This window comes from Tamandua tetradactyla, chromosome 14 (assembly GCF_023851605.1).
Source record: "Tamandua tetradactyla isolate mTamTet1 chromosome 14, mTamTet1.pri, whole genome shotgun sequence".
NCBI lineage: Eukaryota > Metazoa > Chordata > Mammalia > Pilosa > Myrmecophagidae > Tamandua > Tamandua tetradactyla.
In genome coordinates this window covers 2,337,478-2,361,536 of record NC_135340.1, presented here as the reverse complement: position 1 = coordinate 2,361,536, position 24,059 = coordinate 2,337,478, and the positions used below count along the sequence as shown (strand labels likewise).

Sequence of the window (24,059 nt, the reverse complement as noted above, 5' to 3'; positions counted from 1 at the left end):
GAGCCTAGACTATAAGCTCTTATAGCAGTTGTATTTAGTCCCCAGTGGCAATTGTTCCTTCTGGATTTTGAGAGGCTGTTTTATATGTATAACCCGCTATGTAGAGATAAGAATGAAGTTGATCAGGCTGGGATTAAGGTAATTCAGAACACGGGTAAGGAAGATGTTGCCTCTATTTTAGAACTTCGCCTACTCTTTGAGACCAAAAGAAGAAAGTTTTATTAGGTTTAAAATTTAGAAGCTAAATTTTCTGTAGCACATAATCTAACTCAACCCAGCTAGATAGATCATTTAAACAATCCAAACACAGGGAGCCTAGAATAAGAATGAGGGCCTTTAATCCTGTGTAGCTTAATGTAATGCCTGGATACATCCCAGAGTATATTAAGCAGATAATCAAAAAGTATTGGCAAAGTCCCTTGAGGTATGGGAGAAAAATTATGGAACTATTAAACTTTACCACCAGGGATACCCCAGATACTGTACCAAACATTAGGGACACCCAAATCAATAGGTCAAGCACTTGACCTTGAGCTTGCTCTTGTGAAGCTTATGAATGGAGCAAAGAAACTTAGCCTACCAGTTGGTATGCCTAAGAGTCACCTTCGGAGGACCTCTTTTGTTGCTCAGATGTGACCTCACTCTCTCTCTAGGCCCAACTCTGCAAGTGAAACTATTGCCCTTTCCCCTACATGGGGCATGACATCCAGGGGTGAAAGTTCCCCTGGCGGCATGAGAGATGACTCCCAGAGATGAGTCTGGCCCTGGTACCATAGGATCAACAACGCCATTCTGACAAAAAAGGGGTAAAGGAGTGTAACAAATAAGATATTAGTGGCTGAGAGGGTTCAAATAGAGTCAAGAGGCTACACTGGAGGTCAGGCTTACGTATGCTTCAGTTAGACATTGTTAACTATCATAACTTGCCAAACCCCAACCAAAACCATTCCTGCCAAGTCTAAAGAAAACAAGGGCATTATATAAAGTTCTACAAAGGTTCCATGTACTAGGGTAACGTTCCAAAACCTACAACCTCCAGATGCCTGGACCAGGTAAGTCCTGAAATGCAGAGGGGCCAGCCTTTCCAGAACATCAACTAATTCCATCCCCCTACCCTATATTATTGACAGCCACTTCAAATATGAAAAAGTTAGAATGGGAATAGTCCCAAATACCCGTAAAGAATGGGAGAAAGAACAAAAGTGGTGGTAGAGCTATACAGAGAAGGTCAGGTTTAACAAATAAGTATAAAGTGCTGAATCATTATGCTGATGCTTCTTTTGGCCCCCAGTACCTTAGAGCAGCTAGAAATAAAAACCTAGAATTGTGGAACTGTAACCCATACCAAACTCTGGGATCTGTTCTACAACTAATAGTTGCGCTGTAGTTTGAACTGTATTGCTTTTATGTATATTTGTTACTCAAAGAGAAGTAGGAGTATAACAGAGAAGATGGGATTTGACAGCATGAGTATGATTGCTAAATCATTATATTGATGGAACAGCTAAAAGAAAAAAAGAAAAGTTGTAGAAATGTAACCATACCAAACTTTAAAATCTGTTCTTCAACTACTTGTTAAAATGTACGTGGAAATTTATTGCTTTTTTTTGTATATATGTTATATTTCACAATTTAAAAAAATGTTATAAGATGCCATATATATATATCTTGGGCCCTGTACAAAACAAGTGCACAATCTCTAAGGAGAAAATGATAGAGTATGAGATAAATTAAAACTCTAAATAAATGAAGTTTAATACATGATTGGTAATTATTCCGCTTCACAATGTAAGTATGTCAACTCTTCCCAAACATCCACAGAGTTAACAAAGTTACCACCATAACCAAACAACTCATTATGCTGAACTTGAAAAGGTAATTTCAAAAAAATTTTAAATGAAAAAAGCTAAGAAAATTCAGTCATACAATTCATTTTTATTCATTTTTCTTTTTATTTGAGAAGTTACAGGTTTAAGGAAAATCATGCATAAAATACAGAGCTCACTATCCTATTATTGGCACCTTGGAATATTGTGGTACATTTGTTACAGTTGATGAAAGATCTTTTTATAATTGTACTATTAACTGTAGTCCATGGTTTACATTAGGGTTCACCCTTTCTGTTGTAGTGTTATGGTTTTTGGTTTTAAGTTTTATTCTAGTAACATGTATACAACCTAAAATTGCCCCTTCCTAACCATACTCACATACATATTTCAGTGCTGTTCGTTATGTTCCCAATGCTGCACTGCCATCACCACCATCCATCGCGAAAACGTTTCCATCAACCCATACAGAAACTCTCCACAACTGACGTGTTAACTCTCCCTTCCCTACCTCCCCTTCAGCCCCTGGTAATCTATATTTAAATTTCTGACTCTATGGGCTTGCCTATTCTAATTATTTTATATCAGTGAAATCACATATTTATCCTTTCATGTGTGGGTTATGTCATTTAACATGATGTCTTCAAGGTTCATAGGTTGTCATATTTATCAGAACTTTCTTCCTTTTATGGCTTAATAATATTCCATTATATGTATATTTCGCATTTTGTTTGTCCATTCATCAGTTCATAGACACTTGGGTTACTTCCATATTTTGACAATTATGAAAACGCTGCTATGAATATGGGGGTGCAAATATCTGTTCAAGACCCTGCTTTCAATTCCTTTGGGCATACGCATAGAAGTGGATTGCTGAGTCATATGTAACTATATCTAACCTTCTGAGAAACCACTATACTCTTTCAGAACTGCTGTACCATTTTACATTCCAACCACCAATGAACGAGTGTTCCTATTTCTCTACATACTCTCCAGCTCTTGCAATTTTCCAGTTTTTTAATTAGTAGCATTCTAGTGGGTGAGAAATGGTAGCTCCTTGTGGTTATGACTTGCATTTCCCTAACGGCTAATGATGTTAAATATCCTTTCATGTGTTTTTTAGCTTTTTGTACAGGTTCTTTGGAAAATATTTATTCAAGAAGTTTTCCCATTTTAAAATTGCGTTGTTTCAGGTTGCGTGATGGCAGCTCAGTGGCAGAATTCTTGCTTCCATGCCGGAGACCCAGGTTTGATTCCCAGTGCCTACCCATACAAAAAGAAACAAAAAACATGAGCAATTAAAAATTGGGTTCTCTTCTTTTTTTGTTGAGTTGTAGGATTTCTTTAAATAGGCTGGATATTAAACCCTTATCTTATCAGATATGTAGTATGACAGGTTCATGTGTCAACTTGCCCAAATAATGGTGCCCAGTTGTCTGGTCAGGCAAGCACTAGTCTAACCAATACTACAAGAACACTTCATGGCTGGTTAATAAACCAGAAGGCTGGTTTATTAAAACATCAGTCAGCTCACTGCATCTGTGGATGATTACATCTATGAACAGCTGCAATGTCATCTGCAATGAAAGAATCCAATCAGCTGAATTTAATCCAATCAGTTGAAGACTTCTAAGGAGAAAGAGAGAACTTTCATTTTTCCTTCGGCCAGCCAGCCTCTCCTGGAGAATTCATCAATGACCTTCATCGGAGTTGTCAGCTAGCAGCATTCCCTACAGGACTTGGACTCGTGCATCAGCACAGTTGTGTGAGACACTTATAAAATCTCTTATTTACGGATATCTCCTATTAGTCTTGTTTCTCTAGAGTACCCTGCCTAATACATGGAATTTCCAAGTATTTTCTCTCATTGTGTAGGTTGTCTTTTTATTTTTGTGATCAACCCTTTTGATGTAAAATGTTTTTAATTCTGATGACATCCCACGTATCTATTTTTTTATTTTGCTGCTTGTGCTTTCAGTGTAAAGTCAAAGAAACCAATGCCTAACACAAGGCCCTGAAGATGCTTCGCTATGTTTTCCTGTAGGACTTTTATAATTCTGGTTCTTATACTTGGCTCTCTGATTCAATTTGAGTTGATTTCTGTATATGACATGATGGGGTCCACCTTCACTCTTTTGCATATGGACATCCAGTTTTACCAGCTCTTCTTTGTGAAGAGGATTTTGATGACTGATTCAATCTTTTCACTAATTAGTGGTTTGTTGAGATCTTCTATTTCTTTTTTTTAATGCAATTTTACTGATATATATTATATATTCACATACCTTATAGTCAACCAAATTACATAATCAGTGGTTCACAGTATCATCATATAGCTGTGCATTTGCCATCAAAATCGATTTTTGAACATTTTCATTACTCCAAAAAAATAAGAATAAAAGTAAAAATGGAAGTGAAAAAAAAGAACACCCAAGACATTCCATACTCCTCATATTCCCTATTATTTATTTACTATTGTCTTTTTTTTTCGTATTCATCTGTCCATACACAGGACAAAGGGAGTATCAGTCACAAGGTTTTCAAATCACACAGTCACAACTTAAAAGCTCTATAGTTGGGCGGGCCATGGTGGCTCAGCAGGCAGGAATGCTTGCCTGCCATGCCAGAGGACCCGGGTTCGCTTCCCGGTGCCTGCCCATGTTAAAAAAAAAAAAAAGCTCTATAGTTATTCTATCATCTTCAAGAGTCAAGGCTATTGGATTACAGTTCAACAATATCAGGTATTTCCCTCTACCTATTCCAACCCACCAAAAACTGGAAGGGGATATCTGTATACTGCAAAAGAATAACCTCCAGAACGACCTCTCAGCTCCATTTGAAATCTCTCAGCCACTGAGTCAGTTACAGGTGGTCTTGTCTTTCTAGGAACCTGTCTGTGTTATGTAGGTTTATCCAATTTGTTGGTGTACATTGTTCACAGTATCCTTTTATATCCTGTTTATTTTTGTAAGGTCAGTAGTAATTTCTCCTTTTCTGATTTTAGTTATTCGTGCCCTCTCTCTTTTTCTTTATTGGTCAAGTTAAAGGTTTGTCAATTGTATCAACCTTTTTAAAGAAACAACTTTTGGTTTTGTTGATTCTCTTTATTATTTTTTTAATATTCTACTTCATTTATTTCCACTCTAATCTTTGTTATTTGCTTCCTCCTGCTCACTTTGGGTTGAGGTTGTTTCACTTTTCTAGATCCTCTAGTTTTAAGGCAAGGTCTCTGATTTGAATTTTCTTCTTTTATAATGAACACATTTAGAGCTATAAATTTTCCTTTTAGCAGTGTCTTTGCTGCATCCCATAAGTTTTAGGATGTTGTGTTTTCATTTTCAAGATATTTCCTAATTTACCTTGTGATTTCTTCTTTGACACATAGATGACTTAAGACTACACTGCTGAGGGAGGCAGGGCAAGACAGTAGTGTAGAGGTATGGGATTTAGTTTGTCTTCTAGGGCAGCTACTAAATACCAGGAGCTGTCTGGAACAACTGTTTGGGGGGACTTCCATGACCAGACACACATAGTACCAGCCTGAAACATATGGAAGGACCAAGATCACAGGAAAGAACTGTAAGTAAACCCTTCCACACTGTGGAAGCTGGTGTCCCTCCCCGCCATTAGCACAAAAGGCTGATTCAAAGTCTCTCCCTGGTGGCAAACAAAAGTCCTCCCTCCAAGGAGCAAGGGAAGGAGAGCTCAACCAAGCACCAACGATGTGTTTTGATCAACAAATTCAGACTACTGAATACCAGCTCGCAACTAGGATATCTATAGCAGCCCAGACCACAGCAGCGAGGACGAAGGGTTTACAAAACACACACACACACACACACACACACACACACACACACACACACACACAGGTTTCTGGAGCTGGCTGAGCTGCAAATACTGGAAAAGGGCTGTGCCCCAACAAAAGGGGCACACAGAGCCAGGTACCAATTCCAGCTCTTGACCAGCACACTTGGGGGGCTGGGAACTAGTGATGAGATGGAATTTTTTTTCCCTTTTCTTTGTTTTCTCTCTCTTTCTTTTTCAGTAGCCCTTAAAGAAAGGAGGTGCCATACTCAGTTTTCAGCCCTGTCTAGGCAAGGGTGGTATTAAAGAATGACTGGGAGACAAAGTAACTAATTCAGTGAAGGTGGCAGTTCCCTAAAAGGAGGCAGGTCCCAGGGCATGTGGTAGCTCTTATTCAGACAATTTTCACTCCAGGGATTGGGATACCAGCAGCAGTTTCAACCTCAAAAAGGAGAGAGAGCTTGTTTCAAACAATCACCAGGCAGTCTCAAACAAGCTCCTGGCAGGAGGGGAAGTAGGGCTTTGGGAGCATCCTGTAACATTTCCAGACTGCAGGTAACAGGAATGAAGAGCAGCTCCACCACCACCGAAAAAAAAAGGAGGGGTGGCAAGACCCAGCATGGATGGACACGTCTTATCTTGGAAAACCTGAATGGGGTCGATGCTATCTGGGGAGATCCTTGTTCCAGAGCCAGACCTCCAGGTACAAGTTAGCAGAGGTAACAAGGGGTGTTAAAAATACACAGAGGCAAAACGAGGCGGACATCCCCGAAGGAACCACAGCTGAAGAAGCAGGCATTGGAGACACCCCCAACCTGGAGGATCAAGCTGCTGGACACGTGACTCAAGCTCGCATGGTCAGTAAAGGCAAAGATGGCAGTGGAAGCGATGACAAAAAAACAAAGGGGGCTGATAAAACTGGAACGAAAATCGCCACACCCCGGGGAGCGGCCCCTCCGGGCCAGAAAAGCCTGGCCAACACCGCCAGGATCCCAGCGAAAACCACGCCCAGCCCCAAGACCCCACCCGGCACTGGTGAATCTGCAAAATCTGGGGACCGCAGTGGTTACAGCAGCCCGGGCTCCCTGGGGACTCCTGGCAGCCGCTCCCGTACCCCGTCGCTGCCCACCCCGCCCACCCGGGAGCCCAAGAAGGTGGCAGTGGTCCGCACTCCCCCCAAGTCACCGTCTTCAGCCAAGAGCCGCCTGCAGACCACCCCAGTGCCCATGCCAAACCTGACGAACGTCAGGTCCAAGATCGGTTCCACCGAAAACCTGAAACATCAGCCAGGAGGCGGGAAGGTGCAAACAGTCTACAAGCCAGTCGACCTGAGCAAGGTGACCTCCAAATGTGGCTCATTAGGCAACATCCATCATAAACCAGGAGGGGGCCAGGTGGAAATGAAATCTGAGAAGCTGGACTTCAAGGATAGAGTCCAGTCGAAGATTGGTTCCCTGGGTAACATCACCCACGTCCCTGGTGGAGGGAATAAAAAGATCGAAACCCACAAGCTGACCTTCCGCGAGAACGCCAAAGCCAAAACGGACCACGGGGCGGAGATCGTGTACAAGTCGCCCGTGGTGTCAGGGGACACGTCTCCGCGGCACCTCAGCAATGTCTCCTCCATCGGCAGCATCGACATGGTAGACTCGCCCCAGCTCGCCACGCTAGCCGACGAAGTGTCCGCCTCCCTGGCCAAGCAGGGTTTGTGATCTGGCCCCTGGGGCGGTTAGTGATCGCGGAGAGAAGAGAGAATGAGAGTGTGGGAAAAAAGAATAATCTGGCCCTTCACCTTCTGCCCTCCCCCAGCTGCTCCTCACAGATCAGTTACTCAGTTAATAACTTAACCTGCTTTTGTCACTCGGCTTTGGCTTGGGACATCAAAATCAGTGATGGGAATCAGAGCAAATTTCATCTTTACAAACTGATGGGTGGGCTAACAATAATAAAACATTAAAAAAAAATACACAGAGGCAAAACGAAACATGACGCAGATCAATACTCCCTCAGGAGGAGGAGGGAAGAGAAAGCTTTTCCTGGAGAGTGAAATGACTGCACACACACGAAAGGGCAATTTCAAAAACCTTCCATCAAGGCAGGGCAAGATTTAGAAAAACAAGAGACAAAAAATTCCGATCAGTTGAACAAAAGCTATGCTACAGGTCTACAATAAGTTGGCCCAAATGTCAAAGAACTGTTAGAGAAAAAGCTAACCTACAAGAAAACCCCAAGCAAAAGAGAGAAAATGACTGCCAGAATATACTATTCAAGAAAATCGGATACTAGACACCAGTAAAAAAATCACAAGTCTCACTAGAAAGCCCAAAGATGTGGCCCAGTCAAAGGAACAAACTAATACTTCAATTGAAATACAGGGGTTGAAACAATTAAAGATGTTCAAAGAAATATTATAAATCAATTCAATGAGTTGAAGGAAAATATGGCAAAAGAGATGTAGGATACAAAGAAGACACTGGGTGACCATAAAAAAAGAACGTGAAAGCTTGTAAAATCAAATGGCAGAAATTATGGGAATGGAAGGCACAAAAGAAGAAATGAAAAATACAATGGAGACATACAACAGCAGACTGGAAGAGAGAGAAGAAAAAATCAGTAAATTAAAGGAGAGGACATTTGAAATCCTACACTAAAAAGAAAAGAGAAAAACTGCCAACCAAGAATTATATATGCAGCAAAACTGCCCTTCAAAGATGAGAGTGAGCGCGGTGCACCGGGGGCTCAATACCAGAATTCTCACCTGCCATGCTGGAGACCCAGGTTCGATTCCTAGTGCCTGCCCATGTCAAAAAAAAAAAAACAAAGAGAGAGTTTAAAATATTTTCAAACAGACACTGAGATAGTCTGTGAACAGGAGATGTGCTCTACAAGGAAAACTAAATGGAGAACAGGCGGAGAGGAAAAGACAAGAGAGAGAAGTCTGTAGAAGCGTGTACAAATGAAGATTATCAGTAAAGGTAACTAAAAGGATAAAAAGAGAGAGAGAAAAAAATAAGATATGACATAAAAAAGCCAAAAAACAAAATTGTTGAACAAAGTACTGCCTTTACAATAACAACTTTAAATGTTAATTGCCTAAAACTCCAGAAAGAGAAGAAAAAGGAAAAGGAGTACAAAGACTAATGGAGGAAATAACCACTGAAAATTTCCCATCTTTTATGAAAGTCATAAAATTACAGATCCAAGTAGTATAGCATACCCCAAACAGAATACATCCAAATAGAACTACTCCAAGACACTTACTAATTAGATTACCAAATGTCAAAGACAAAGTGAATTTTGAAGGAAAAATAAAGCAGGAGGTCTCACATTACCTGACTTTAAAGCTTATTATGAAGCTACACTCATTAAAACAGCACGGTACTGGCATATGGATAGATAGATTGACCAATGAAATCAAACTGAGTGTTCAGAAATAGACCCTCTCATCTACGGACAACTGATCTTTGATAAGGCAGTCAAGACAACCCATCTGGGACACAGCAGTCTCTTCAATAAATGGCATTTGGATAACTGGATATTCATATGCAACAGAATGAAAGAAGATCCATATCTTACACCCCATACAAAAATTAACTCAAAATGGATCAAAGACCTAAGCTTTAGAGTTAAGACCATAAAACTGTTAGAACAAAATGCAGGGAAATATTTACAAATCTTGTAATAGGAGGTGGTTTCCTACACCTTATACCAAAAACACAAGCATTGAAAAAAGAAATACATACACTGGGATCGCCTCAAAATCAAATGTTTTAGTGCATTAAAGAACTCTTGTCAGGAAAGTAAAAGGGCAGTCCACACAAGAGGAGACAATACTGGGAAACCACATATTAGATAAGGGTTTAGTATCCAGGATATATAAAGAGATTCTTCAATGCAACAACAGACACACAACCCAATCAAAAAACGGGCAAAAGAGGTGAACACTTTTCAGAAGAGGAGATAAAAATGGCTAAAAGGCACATGAAAAGATGCTCCATTTCACTGCATATAAGGGAAATGCAAATCAAAGCCATTATGAGATATCATCTGACACTCACTAGAATGGCCATTATCCAAAAAAAAACCAGAAAACAACTGTAGTAGAGGATGTGAAGAAAGGGGCACACTTATCCCCGTTGGTGGGAATGTAAACTGGAAGGCAGTTTGGCAGTTCCTCAGGAAGGTAAGTATAGAATTGCCGTATGATCCAGCAATCCCATTACAAGGTATACATTCAGAGGAACCAAAGACAAGGACACAAATGGACATTTGCACACTGACGTTTACAGCAGCATTATTTATGACTGCCAAGAGATGGAAACAGCTCAAATGTTCATCAACAGATGAATGGCTAAACAAGCTCTGGTAGATACATTCAGTGGAATATTATGCAGCAGTCATGAAGCATGACTGTATGAACCTTGAGGACATTATGCTGAGCAAAATTAGCCAGAAACAAAAGGACAATACTGTATAGGCTCACTGATATGAACTAATATTTATAAGTGAACTTTCAGAACTAAAAGAACACAGATTATTAGGAGATAGAGGATAGAGATTGAGCATTTGATGCTGAAGGAATACAGATTGTGCAACAGGACTGGTAATAAAAATTCAGAAATGGATACCTGATGGTAGCACAATAATGTAAGTACACTGAATGAAGTTGACTGTGAGTATGGTTGAGGGAGAAGGGCTAGAGACATTAGGAACCAAAAGGAAAGACAGAGGATAAAGAAAGTATATCTTAGGAATACCTAGAGTGGACAATGATGGTGATTAAATGTACAAATATAAAAACATTTTGCATGAAGTCCCCTTTGGGGAATGATGAGAAGGGGGGAAAATTCAACTTCCCCAAGTTGAATTTTTTATATTCTCACAACCAAAGCTATAGGCTGAGCCCTCAGTCTTGGGGTTTGTTCATAGGAAACTTAACCCCACAAAGGACAGGTCAAGCCTACTTAAAATTTAGGCCTAAGAGTCACCCCCAAGAGAGCCTCTTTTGTTGTTGAGATGTGGCCTCTCTCTCCAGCCAACACAACAAGCAAACTCACCACCCTGCACCTGTTTACGTGGGACATGACTCCCAGGGGTGTGGACCTTCCTGGCAACGTGGGACTGAAATCCCAGAATGAACTGAGACTCAGCATCAAGGGATTGAGAAAAAACCAAGATGAGCTGAGACTCAGCATCAAGGGATTGAGAAAACCTTCTTGACCAAAACGGGGAAGAGTGAAATGAGACAAAATAAAGTGTCAATGGCTGAGAGATTCCAAACAGAGTCAAGAAGTTATCCTGGAGGTTATACTTATGCATTAAGTAGATATCACCTTGTTATTCAAGATATATTGGAGAGGCTGGAGGGAACTGTCTGAAAATGTAGAGCTGTGTTCCAGTAGCCATGTTTCTTGATGATGATTGAATAACGATATAGCTCTCACAATGTGACAATGTGATTGTGAAAACCTTGTGTCTGATGCTCCTTTAATCTACCTTGTCAACAGACAAGTAGAACATATGGAATAAAAATGAACAGACTTCCGGAAAAGATGACGGCTTAGTAAGACGCGCGGATCTTAGTTCCTCCTCCAGAACAGCTACTAGGGGAGTAGAAACGATACAGAACAGCTCCCAGAGACACGACAGACATCAAAAAGACAGCGTATCCCATCCAGGAACGGCTGACTGCCTGGGAGAACCCGCTCCGGTGAGATTGCTGAGGGGCATGGGCTTTCCCGGGCGGGGCGGCAAATGCGGCCGAGTTCCTCCCCTCCCTGGTCTGGCTGGGTACAGTGCACTTTCCCGGGCCGTGGAGGCTGGCGCCCTCCCGCCATGCTTGGCGCCCCGGGCCGACTAGGAAATTCGGACGGGCACTCTCACCGGCTGCGGATGTCGGCAACCCTTCCCGCATTCGGACACCTGGGCCGGCTGGCACTCTTCCAAGTCGCTTCGGCTGGCGAACCTCCCCCATGGCGAGAGTTTTCCAAAGTTAAAGGACCCACAGCACCTTTTACTGGTGGGACCCACAGACAAATGTGTGCCACGAGCGCCACCTACTGGGCAGGATAAGAAAAACAGAACCTAGAGATTTCACAGAAAAATCTTTCAACCTGTTGGGTCCAACACCCAGGGAAATCTGACTAAATGCCCAGACGCCAGCAGAAGATAACGGATTATGCTCAGAAAATTGAAAATATGGCCCAGTCAAAGGAACAAACCAATAGTTCAAATGAGATACAGGAGCTGAGACAACTAATGCTGAATATACGAACAGAAATGGAAAACCTCTTCAAAAACGAAATCGATAAATTGAGGGAGGACATGAAGAAGACATGGGCTGAACAAAAAGAAGAAATAGAAAAACTGAAAAAACAAATCGCAGAACTTATGGGATGAAGGACAAAGTAGAAAAGATGGAAAAAACAATGGATACCTACAATGATAGATTTAAAGAGACAGAAGATAGAATTAGTGATTTGGAGGATGGAACATCTGAATTCCAAAAACAAACAGAAACTATTGGGAAAAGAATGGAAAAATTTGAACAGGGTATCAGGGAACTCAAGGACAATATGAACCGCACAAACATACGTGTTGTGGGTGTCCCAGGAGAAGAGAAGGGAAAAGGTGGAGAAAAACTAATGGAAGAAATTATCACTGAAAAATTCCAAACTCTTATGAAAAACCTAAAATTACAGATCCAAGAAGTGCAGCGCACCCCAAAGAGATTAGACCCAAATAGGCGTTCTCCAAGGCACTTACTAGTTAGAATGTCAGAGGTCAAAGAGAAAGAAAGGATCTTGAAAGCAGCAAGAGAAAAACAATCCATCACATACAAGGGAAACCCAATAAGACTATGTGTAGATTTCTCAGCAGAAACCATGGAAGCTAGAAGACAGTGGGATGATATATTTAAATTACCAAAAGAGAAAAACTGTCAGCCAAGACTCCTATATCCAGCAAAATTGTCCTTCAAAAATGAGGGAGAAATTAAAACATTCTCAGACAAAACATCACGGAGAGAATCTGTGACCAAGAGACCAGCTCTGCAAGAAATACTAAAGGGAGCACTACAGTCAGATACGAAAAGACAGAAGAGAGAGGTATGGAGAAGAATGTAGAAAGAAGGAAAGTCAGATATGATATATATAATACAAAAGGCAAAATGGTAGAGGAAAATATTATCCAAACAGTAATAACACTAAATGTTAATGGACTGAATTTGCCAATCAAAAGACATAGACTGGCAGAATGGATTAAAAAACAGGATCCTTCTATATGCTGTCTACAGGAAACACATCTTAGACCCAAAGATAAACATAGGTTGTAAGTGAAAGGTTGGGAAAAGATATTTCATGCAAATAACAACCAGAAAAGAGCAGGAGTGGCTATACTAATATCCAACAAATTAGACTTCAAATGTAAAACAGTTAAAAGAGACAAAGAAGGACACTATCTACTAATAAAAGGAACAATTAAACAAGAAGACATAACAATCATAAATATTTACGCACCGAACCAGAATGCCCCAAAATACGTGAGGAATACACTGCAAACACTGAAAAGGGAAATAGACACATATACCATAATAGTTGGAGACTTCAATTCACCACTCTCATCAATGGACAGACCATCTAGACAGAGGATCAATAAAGAAATAGAGAATCTGAATATTACTATAAATGAGCTAGACTTAACAGACATTTATAGGACATTACATCCCACAACAGCAGGATACACCTTTTTTTCAAGTGCTCATGGATCATTCTCAAAGATAGACCATATGCTGGGTCACAAAGCAAGTCTTAACAAATTTAAAAAGATTGAAATCATACACAACACTTTCTCGGATCATAAAGGAATGAAGTTGGAAATCAATAATAGGCGGAGTGTCAGAAAATTCACAAATACGTGGAGGCTCAACAACACACTCTTAAACAACGAGTGGGTCAAAGAAGAAATTGCAAGAGAAATTAGTAAATACCTCGAGGCGAATGAAAATGAAAACACAACATATCAAAACTTATGGGACGCAGCAAAGGCAGTGCTAAGAGAGAAATTTATTGCCCTAAATGCCTATATCAGAAAAGAAGAAAAGGCAAAAATGCAGGAATTAACTGTCCACTTGGAAGAACTGGAGAAAGAACAGCAAACTAATCCCAAAGCAAGCAAAAGGAAAGAAATAACAAAGATTAGAGCAGAAATAAATGAAATTGAAAACATGAAAACAATAGAGAAAATCAATAAGACCAGAAGTTGGTTCTATGAGAAAATCAATAAGATTGATGGGCCCTTAGCAAGATTGACAAAAAGAAGAAGAGAGAGGATGCAAATAAATAAGATCAGAAATGGAAGAGGAGACATAACTACTGACCTCACAGAAATAAAGCAGGTAATAACAGGATACTATGAACAACTTTACGCTAATAAATACAACAATTTAGATGAAATGGACGGGTTCCTGGAAAGACATGAACAACCAACTTTGACTCAAGAAGAAATAGATGACCTCAACAAACCAATCACAAGTAAAGAAATTGAATTAGTCATTCAAAAGCTTCCTAAAAAGAAAAGTCCAGGACCAGACGGCTTCACATGTGAATTCTATCAAACATTCCAGAAAGAATTAGTACCAACTCTCCTCAAACTCTTCAAAAAAATCGAAGTGGAGGGAAAACTACCTAATTCATTCTATGAAGCCAACATCACCCTCATACCAAAACCAGGCAAAGATATTACAAAAAAAGAAAACTACAGACCAATCTCTCTAATGAACATAGATGCAAAAATCCTCAATAAAATTCTAGCAAATCGTATCCAACAACACATTAAAAGAATTATACATCATGACCAAGTAGGATTCATCCCAGGTATGCAAGGATGGTTCAACATAAGAAAATCAATTAATGTTATACACCATATCAACAAATCAAAGCAGAAAAATCACATGATCATCTCAATTGATGCAGAGAAGGCATTTGACAAGATTCAACATCCTTTCCTGTTGAAAACACTTCAAAAGATAGGAATACAAGGGAACTTCCTTAAAATGATAGAGGGAATATATGAAAAACCCACAGCCAATATCATCCTCAATGGGGAAAAATTGAAAACTTTCCCCCTAAGATCAGGAACAAGACAAGGATGTCCACTATCACCACTATTATTCAACATTGTGTTGGAGGTTCTAGCCAGAGCAATTAGACAAGAAAAAGAAATGCAAGGCATCAAAATTGGAAAGGAAGAAGTAAAACTATCACTGTTTGCAGACGATATGATACGATACGTCAAAAACCCGGAAAAATCCACAACAAAACTACTAGAGCTAATAAATGAGTACAGCAAAGTAGCAGGTTACAAGATCAACATTCAAAAATCTGTAGCAATTCTATACACTAGCAATGAACAAGCTGAGGGAGAAATCAAGAAACGAATCCCATTTACAATTGCAACTAAAATAATAAAATACCTAGGAATAAATTTAACTAAAGAGACAAAAAACCTATATAAAGAAAACTACAAAAAACTGCTAAAAGAAATCACAGAAGACCTAAATAGATGGAAGGGCATACCGTGTTCATGGATTGGAAGACTAAATATAGTTAAGATGTCAATCCTACCTAAATTGATTTACAGATTCAATGCAATACCAATCAAAATCCCAACAACTTACTTTTCAGAAATAGAAAAACCAATAAGCAAATTTATCTGGAAGGGCAGGGTGCCCCGAATTACTAAAAACATCTTGAGGTAAAAAAACGAAGCTGGAGGTCTTGCGCTGCCTGACTTTAAGGCATATTATGAAGCCACAGTGGTCAAAACAGCATAGTATTGGCATAAAGATAGATATATCGACCAATGGAATCTAATAGAGTGCTCAGATATAGACCCTCTCATCTATGGACATTTGATCTTTGATAAGGCATTCAAGCCAACTCACCTGGGACAGAACAGTCTCTTCAATAAATGGTGCCTAGAGAACTGGATATCCATATGCAAAAGAATGAAAGAAGACCCATATCTCACACCCTACACAAAAGTTAACTCAAAATGGATCGAAGATCTAAACATTAGGTCTAAGACCATAAAACAGTTAGAGGAAAATGTTGGGAGATATCTTATGAAGCTTACAATTGGAGGCGGTTTTATGGACCTTAAACCTAAAGCAAGAGCACTGAAGAAGGTAATAAATAAATGGGAGCTCCTCAAAATTAAACACTTTTGTGCATCAAAGAACTTCATCAAGAAAGTAGAAAGACAGCCTACACAATGGGAGACAATATTTGGAAATGACATATCAGATAAAGGTCTAGTATCCAGAATTTATAAAGAGATTGTTCAACTCAACAACAAAAAGACAGCCAACCCAATTACAAAATGGGAAAAAGACTTTAACAGACACCTCTCAGAAGAGGAAATACAAATGGCCAAAAGGCACATGACGAGATGCTCAATGTCCCTGGCCATTAGAGAAATGCAAATCAAAACCACAATGAGATATCATCTCACACCCACCAGAATGGCCATTATCAACAAAACAGAAAATGACAAGTGCTGGAGAGGATGCGGAGAAAGAGGCACACTTATCCACTGTTGGTGGGAATGTCAAAGGGTGCAACCACTGTGGAAGGCAGTTTGGCGGTTCCTCAAAAAGCTGAATATAGAATTGCCATACGACCCAGCAATACCATTGCTGGGTATCTACTCAAAGGACTTAAGGGCAAAGACACAAACGGACATTTGCACACCAATGTTTATAGCAGCGTTATTTACAATTGCAAAGAGATGGAAACAGCCAAAATCTCCATCAACTGACGAGTGGCTAAACAAACCGTGGTATATACATACGATGGAATATTATGCAGCTTTAAGACAGGATAAACTTATGAAGCATGTAATAACATGGATGGACCTAGAGAACATTATGCTGAGTGAGTCTAGCCAAAAACTAAAGGACAAATACTGTATGGTCCCACTGATGTGAACCGACATTCGAGAATAAACTTGGAATATGTCATTGGTAACAGAGTCCAGCAGGAGTTAGAAACAGGGTAAGATAATGGGTAATTGGAGCTGAAGGGATATAGACTGTGCAGCAGGACTAGATACAAAAACTCAAAAATGGACAGCACAATAATACCTAATTGTAAAGTAATCATGTTAAAACACTGAATGAAGCTACATCTGAGCTATAGGTTTTTTGGTTTTGTTTTTTTTTTACTATTATTATTACTTTTATTTTTTTCTCTATATTAACATTCTATATCTTTTTCTGTTGTGTTGCTAGTTCTTCTAAACCGATGCAAATGTACTAAGAAACGATGATCATGCATCTATGTGATGATGTTGAGAATTATTGATTTCATATGTAGAATGGTATGATTTCTAAATGTTGGGTTAATTTCTTTTTTTCCATTAATAATAAAAAAAAAAGAACCACTAAAAAAAACAAAAACAAAAACAAAAATAAATAAATAATGGGGGAACAAATGTTAAAATAAATTTAGTTTGAAATCTAGTGATCAATGAAACGGAGGGGTAAGGGGTATGGTATGTATAATCTTTCTTTTTTTTCTGTTTTCGGTTTATTTCTTTTTCTGTTGTCTTTTTCTTTCTTTTTCTGAATTGATGCAAATGTCCTAAGAAATGATCATGATGATGAATATGCAACTATGTGATGATATTGTGAATTACTGATTATATATGTAGAACGGAATGATCATATGTTAAGAATGCTTTTGTTTGTTGTTAAATTTTTTTTTAAATAATAAATAAAACATTTTGCATGAGGGAGAATATATGAATATAAATGTTGCAAGGTATTGAAAATGGACAGTATACAGGAAAAAGTACAATCAAAACAAGTTAGGGTCTAGAGCCAAGAGTAATACTGTAAAATGCTTCTACTAAATGTAACTAAATGTCAACAAGTGGGGCATGGGGGAGGGGTATGTTCACAATCACAATGGATGTACTTGAGGTGGCCTAAGGGTACAACTGAGAGACGAAAGGGGGGAATTGTGATGTTTACATATACTAGATTACTCAGCAGCTGCAGTTAAGAATGAAGTTGTGAGGCATGCAACAAGGTGTATGAACTTTAAAGACAGTATGTTGAACGAAGGGTCAGAAACAAAAAGTCAAATATTATCATGTCTCACGTGTAACTACCATGTAATGGACAAACTATAAAATACAAAGTCAGAGAGCTGAAGTGAAGAGAATGGGTTATCAGGTTGGGGCCTATTTAAAGGGTCCTAGATCGTAAGCTCTTACAGCAGTCACATATATTTTGGAGTTCAAAGTGGTATTTAAAATTCTGAGATACTGAACTATTTGTATATAACCTGGTTGTTCCGAGAAATTTTGGGTATTTATGTGACACCTGAAACTCAGAATTAGAGCACTGAAGCTATGAAAGTCAACATCACATCATTTAGCAACTGTTAAAAAAAAGGTGAAAAAGTAATCAGACTTCATCTAAAGATATGAATGATATTGCTCTGGATAGGATTTAGGTAAATCAGAATACTGGGTAAAGGCTGATTTGACTCACATTTTCACACTACATCCTCTGCATGAGAACAAAGGGAGAGAAGCTCATTTGGTGCAAAATTTGTATTTTGGGTAGCATATGATGTCATTTAACCTGTATGGTCAATCTACTTGAACACCATAATTACATGGAATCTTGAATAGGGTGTGAGATCTTCTTGGTTTGAATAGGATTAGTGTGATGCCCCGATATATCCCAGAGTAATTTGGGCAGAGAATAAAAAAGTATTTGCAAGATCTCCTTGGGCGACTTGGGGAAAAAGAAGGAAACATTAAACTTCCCCATCTGGGGAATTCCTGATAGTCTCAGAAGCAGTTGAGACAACTGTCCTAGTTTGCTATCTGCTGGACTGCAATATACCAGCATCGGAATGGCTTTTAAAAGGGAGAATTTAATGAGTTGCTGGTTTACAGTTCTAAGGCCAAGAAAATGTCCCAATTAAAACAAGTCTATAGAAATGTCCAATCTAAGGCATCCAGGGAAAGATACCTTGGTTCAAGAAGGCCGATGAAGTTCAGGATTTCTCTCTCAAGTGAGAAGGCACATGGTGAACACAGTCAGGGCTTCTCTCTCGGCTGGAGGGGCACATGGCGAATACAGCGTCATCTGCTAGCTTTCTCTCCTGGCTTCCATTTCATGAAGCTCCCCGGGAGGCGTTTTCCTTCTTTATCTCCAAAGGTCACCAGCTGGTGGACTCTCTGCTTTGTAGTGTTGCTCTCTCTGAATCTCTTATTCTCCAAAATATTTCCTCTTTTATAGGACTCCAATAAACCAATCAGGACACACTCAAATGGGTGGAGACATGTCATCCCCTAATCCAGTTTAACAACCACTCTTCACTAAATCACATCATCCAGGGAGATGATCTCATTACAGTTTCAAACATACAGTATTGAATAGAGATTATTCTACCTTTATGAAATGGGATTTATATTAAAACATGGCTTTTCTTAGGGGGCATACTTCCTTTCAAACCAGCACAACAACCAATTCAAGAGGCTGAGCCCTCAATCTTGGGGTTCAACTCTACAATGCTGATTCCTGCAAAGGTAAAGCTAAGCCTACTGATAATTATGCCTAAGAGTCACTTTCAGAGAACTTCTTTTGTTACTCAGATGTGGCCTTTCTAAGCCAATTCAGCAGGTGAACTCACTGCCCTCCCCACTAGGAAGGACATGACTCCCTGGCAACGTGGACCTGACTGCAGAGGATGAGTTGGGACCTGGCATCATGGGGATAAGAAAGCCTTCTTGATAAAAAGGGGGAAGAGGGCAGGCCATGGTGGCTCAGCAGGCAAGAATGCTCACCTGCCATGCCAGAGGACCCGGGTTTGTTTCCCGGTGCCTGCCCATGTTAAAAAAAAAAGGGGGGGGGGGGAGAAATGAGATAAAATAATGTCTCAGTGGCTGAGAGATTTCAAATAGAGTCAGGAGGTTATCCTGGAGATTATACTTTTTTTTTAAGGATGGCTTTCACTTTATTTATTTTGATTTTTTTTTCACATTTTTAAAAATTTATTTATTAAACATAACCACATATAAATACAAACATTCTTACATATGGTCATTTCTTTCTACATATATATCCAGTAATTAAAAATATCATCACATAGTTGCATATTCATCATCATGATCATTTCTTAGAACACTTGCATCAATTCAGAAAAAGTTAATAAAAAGAAAACAGAAAAAAATTCATACATACCATACTCCTTTCATTAATCACCAGCATCTCAACCTACTAAATTTATTTTAACATTTGTTCCCCTTATTATTTATTTATTTTTAACCCATATGTTTTACTCGTCTGTTGATAAGGTAAATAAAAGGAGCTTCAGACACAAGGTTTTCACAATTGCACAGTCACATTGTGAGAGCTATATCATTATACAATCACCTTCAAGAAACACGGCTACTGGAACACAGCTGCACATTTTTAGGCACTTTCCTCCAGCCTCCTGGAGGTTATTCTTATGCATTATGTAGGTATCCCTTTTTAGTTAATATACAGTGGTGTATGGAGTGGCTGGAAGAATTATCTGAAATTGCTGAACTATGTTCCAACAGCCTAGATTCTTGAAAAGGACTTTGTAACTATGTAGCTTTTAAAATGTGACTGTGAAAACTGTTTGATGACACCTTGTGTCTGATGTTTCTTTTTACCAGGGTATGGGTGGATGAGTAAAAAAATAAGGAAAATCAATAAATACATAATAAGGGGAGATAAAGGGCAAAAATTGGGTAGATTGAAATACTGTTAGTCAATGAAAGCAAGGGGTAAGGGGTATGGGATGTGCAAGTTCTTTTTTTTTCTTTTTCTGGAGTGATACAAATGTTCTAAAAACGATCATGGTGAACACACAACTATGTGATGATACTGAGAGCCACTGATTGTATAATACACCCGTACTATATGTATGTGCAGATTTTTCAATAAAAATATAAAACAAAAAAAACCCAAGGACAAACCAAAATCAAGGACTTACTCACACCTGGAGAATTCAGAGAAAGAAGAGGAAACTAATCCAAAAGCAAATAAAAGAGAAATAACAAAGATTAAAGCAGAAATAAACAAACTGGAGAACAATAAAACAATACAAAGAATCAAGAAAACACAAAACTGGTTCTTTGAGAAAATCAATAAAATTGGTGGACCCTGTTTTAGTTTGTAAGGTGCTGGAATGCAATATACCAAAAACAGAAGAGCAAGTTTACGGTTCAAAGACCATGAAAATGTCCAAAGTAAGACATTCAGAGAAAGATAACTCCAAAAAAAGGGTTGATAAAGTGCAGGGCTTCTCTCTCAGTTGGGAGGGCACATACTGAATGAGGATTAAAGAAAATGGCTTTTCTGTGGTACACAAGTTTCAAACTTGCACAGACCCCTACTTAGACTAACAAAGAAAAAAAAGAGAGGATGCAAATAAACAATCAGAAATGAGAAGGGGGGGTCTTTACCCCAGATCATTAAGAAATTTAAAATATCATAATGGAATATCATGAACAACTATATGCCAACAAACTAGACAACTTAGATGAAATGAAATGGACAAATTCCTAGAAACACACGAACTACCTACACTGACTCGAGAAGAAATAGACCTCATGAAGCAATTACAGTAAAAAGATTCAATCAGTCCTCAAAATTTTTCCCACAAAGAAAAGCCCTGGACCAGACATCTTCCCAGGGAAATTTTATCAAACATTCCAAAAAGAACTAATACCAATCCTGCTCAAATCCTTCTAAACAACTGAGGAAAAAGGAAAGCTACGAAACTCATTTTATGAAGCTAACATCACTACAATACCAAAACCAGATAAAGATGCTACAAGAAAGGAAAACTACAGACCAATCTCCCTTAGGGACATAAATGCAAAAATTATCAACAAAATACTAGCAAATTGAATCCAACAATACATTAAAAGAATGGATTTTGTCAAAAAAGTGAATAAACATCCAGCTCAATGGGAGAAAATATTTGGAAATCATGTATCAGATAAAGGCTTGATATCCTATGCATATAAAGAAATAATAAAGCTCAAGTACAAATGAAAAATGCAATTTAAAAACTGGCAGAGGATATACATAGACACTTTTCTGAAGAGCAAATACAGATGGCTAAAAAGTACATGCAGAGATGCTCATTTTCATTAGGAATCAGGGAAATGCAAATCAGGATGACAATGAGATATCAGCTCACTCTATAAGAATGGATGCTATTAAACAGACAAGTATATATGTTGGAGAGGATGTGGAAAAACTGCAACACATTCACTGTTGGTGGGAATGTAAAATGGTGCAGCCCCTGTGGAAGACAGTTTGGTAAGTTCTCAGAAAACTAAATCCTGAGTTGACTTATGACTCAGCAATACCAATACTCTGGATATATCCAGAAGAGCTGAAAGTAGTGACACAGATATTTGCACACCAACATTCATAGCGACACTATTCACAATTGCCAAAAAATGGAGACAATCCAAATGCCCATGAAAAGATGAGTGGATAAACAAAATGTGGCATACACATATGATGGAATATTAGGCAGCAGTAAGATGAAATGAGGTCCAGAAGCATATGATGATGTAGATGAACCCTGAGGATGTAATGTTGAATGAAATAAGTCAGACACAAAAGGACAGATACCGCATGGTTCTACTCTTATGACTCTGGTAAAGACCAATGAAACTCTAAAATTGAGAGTGCTATTGACTGTACAGCCAAGTGAGGATACTATAAGACATGGTTTATTCTGGACATTGTCCATGATGCTCAACAGATGGAGGTAACTGAAGGGTGCAATGACTGAGAAGTAGAATGGTGAACTGTGATACATTTATGTGATGGAATATGGAGGATGTTGAGAGGCATGCAACAAACTCAATAACCTTGGGGACAATGTGCTGTGTAACATAATCTAGAAACAAAAGAACAAATATGCTAAGGTATCTTTCAGAAATACTTACAAGAAAACTGGAGCCTAGAATATAGGCCCTTACAGCAGCCACACTGAGTCTGAAGTTGGAAACGTATTTCTGGATGCTGAGAGGCTGAGATATGTGTGTCAGGTAGTATTTCCCTGGGAGTTTGAGTAACTCTGTGACAGCTGGGACCCACAGATGGAGGGTCCCAGGTCTGCAGATTAGCACAGCTATGCATAACAGTTAAAGTAACCAAAGGGGAGTTAGGCCTCAATTAGAGTCAAAAAAAAAAAAACAAAACAAAACATGAAGCCAATCTAACTGGGTCTAAGGTAAATCAGAATACAAGGCAAAACATGATAGTGTATGTCGACTTTCACCTACTGTTTAGGACCAAAGGCAGAAAGATTTATTATGTCTAGAATCTACATTTTCTCTAACACATAATCTAAATCAAACTGTCTGGACAGCTCATTTGAATGACCCAGACGCCTGTGGTCCAGAGTAGGAATGAGGCCATGTAGTTCTGGGTAGCTTGAAGTAATGCCAGGACACATTTCAGACTGTAGTGGGCTGATAACCGGGAAGTGTTGGTGAAGTCACTTGAGGGTCCAAAGGAAAAAAAAATATATATGTGGAACAATTGAACTTTCCCATCTGGGAAGCCCAAGACACCCCTCTCAATCATTGGGGACTCCCAGGAAAATGGGTCAAGCCCTTGATTTTGAGGCTTAACCTTATGAAACTGTTTCTGTGGGGGAGAAGCTAAGACTGTCCATGGCAAGGCCTGGGAGTCGCTTCCAGAAAGCCTCTTTGTTGCCCAGAGGTGGCCTCTCCATCTCTTTCTCTCTAAGCCCAACTCTGCAGTGAAGGTCACTGCCCTCTCCCCAACGTGGGACATGACATTCAGGAATGAAGGTCTCCCTTGGTGGTGTGGGGCAGGGCCCCAGAGATGAGTCTGGTCCTGGCCCCTTGGAATCGACAATGCGTTCTGGACCAAGGGGAGGAAAAGTAGTATAATACAATAAGGCATCAGTAGTCGAGAGAGATTAAACGGAGTTGAGAGCCTATTCTGGTTGTGACTTTTAGGCAAGCTTCAGTAAGATAACACTGATTGCTATGGTCTGATAAACCCAACCAGCATCACTCCTGTTGACTCTTGAGAACGCTCAGGGCTTGAACTCACATATAAAAGTATTATGCACTAAGTCTGCTTTCCTGGAATCTATAATTCCTAGAGGGGTCCTAGGAGAGTGCGCTGGTTTGAAATGATGTATATACCCTAGAAAAGCCATGTTTTAATCCTAATCCCATTTTGCAAAGGCAGCCATTTCTTCTAATCCCTATTCAGCACTGAATGTCAAACCATAATTAGATCATATTCCTGGAGATGTGATTTAATTAAGAGTGGCTGTTAAACTGGATTAGCTGGAGGCCTGTCTCCACCCA

The 24,059-nt window shown here is 39.2% G+C and overlaps 1 protein-coding gene and 1 pseudogene across 3 annotated transcripts in view; one reads left to right on the top strand and one right to left on the bottom strand.

Moving 5' to 3' along the window:
* The window catches only part of SOS2 (SOS Ras/Rho guanine nucleotide exchange factor 2), a 183,453-nt gene that overhangs the window by 118,089 nt on the left and 41,305 nt on the right, over positions 1-24,059 (bottom strand). The gene's annotated exons all lie outside the window — the stretch shown is intronic.
* On the top strand, positions 6,229-7,582 carry LOC143655564 (microtubule-associated protein tau pseudogene; annotated as a pseudogene).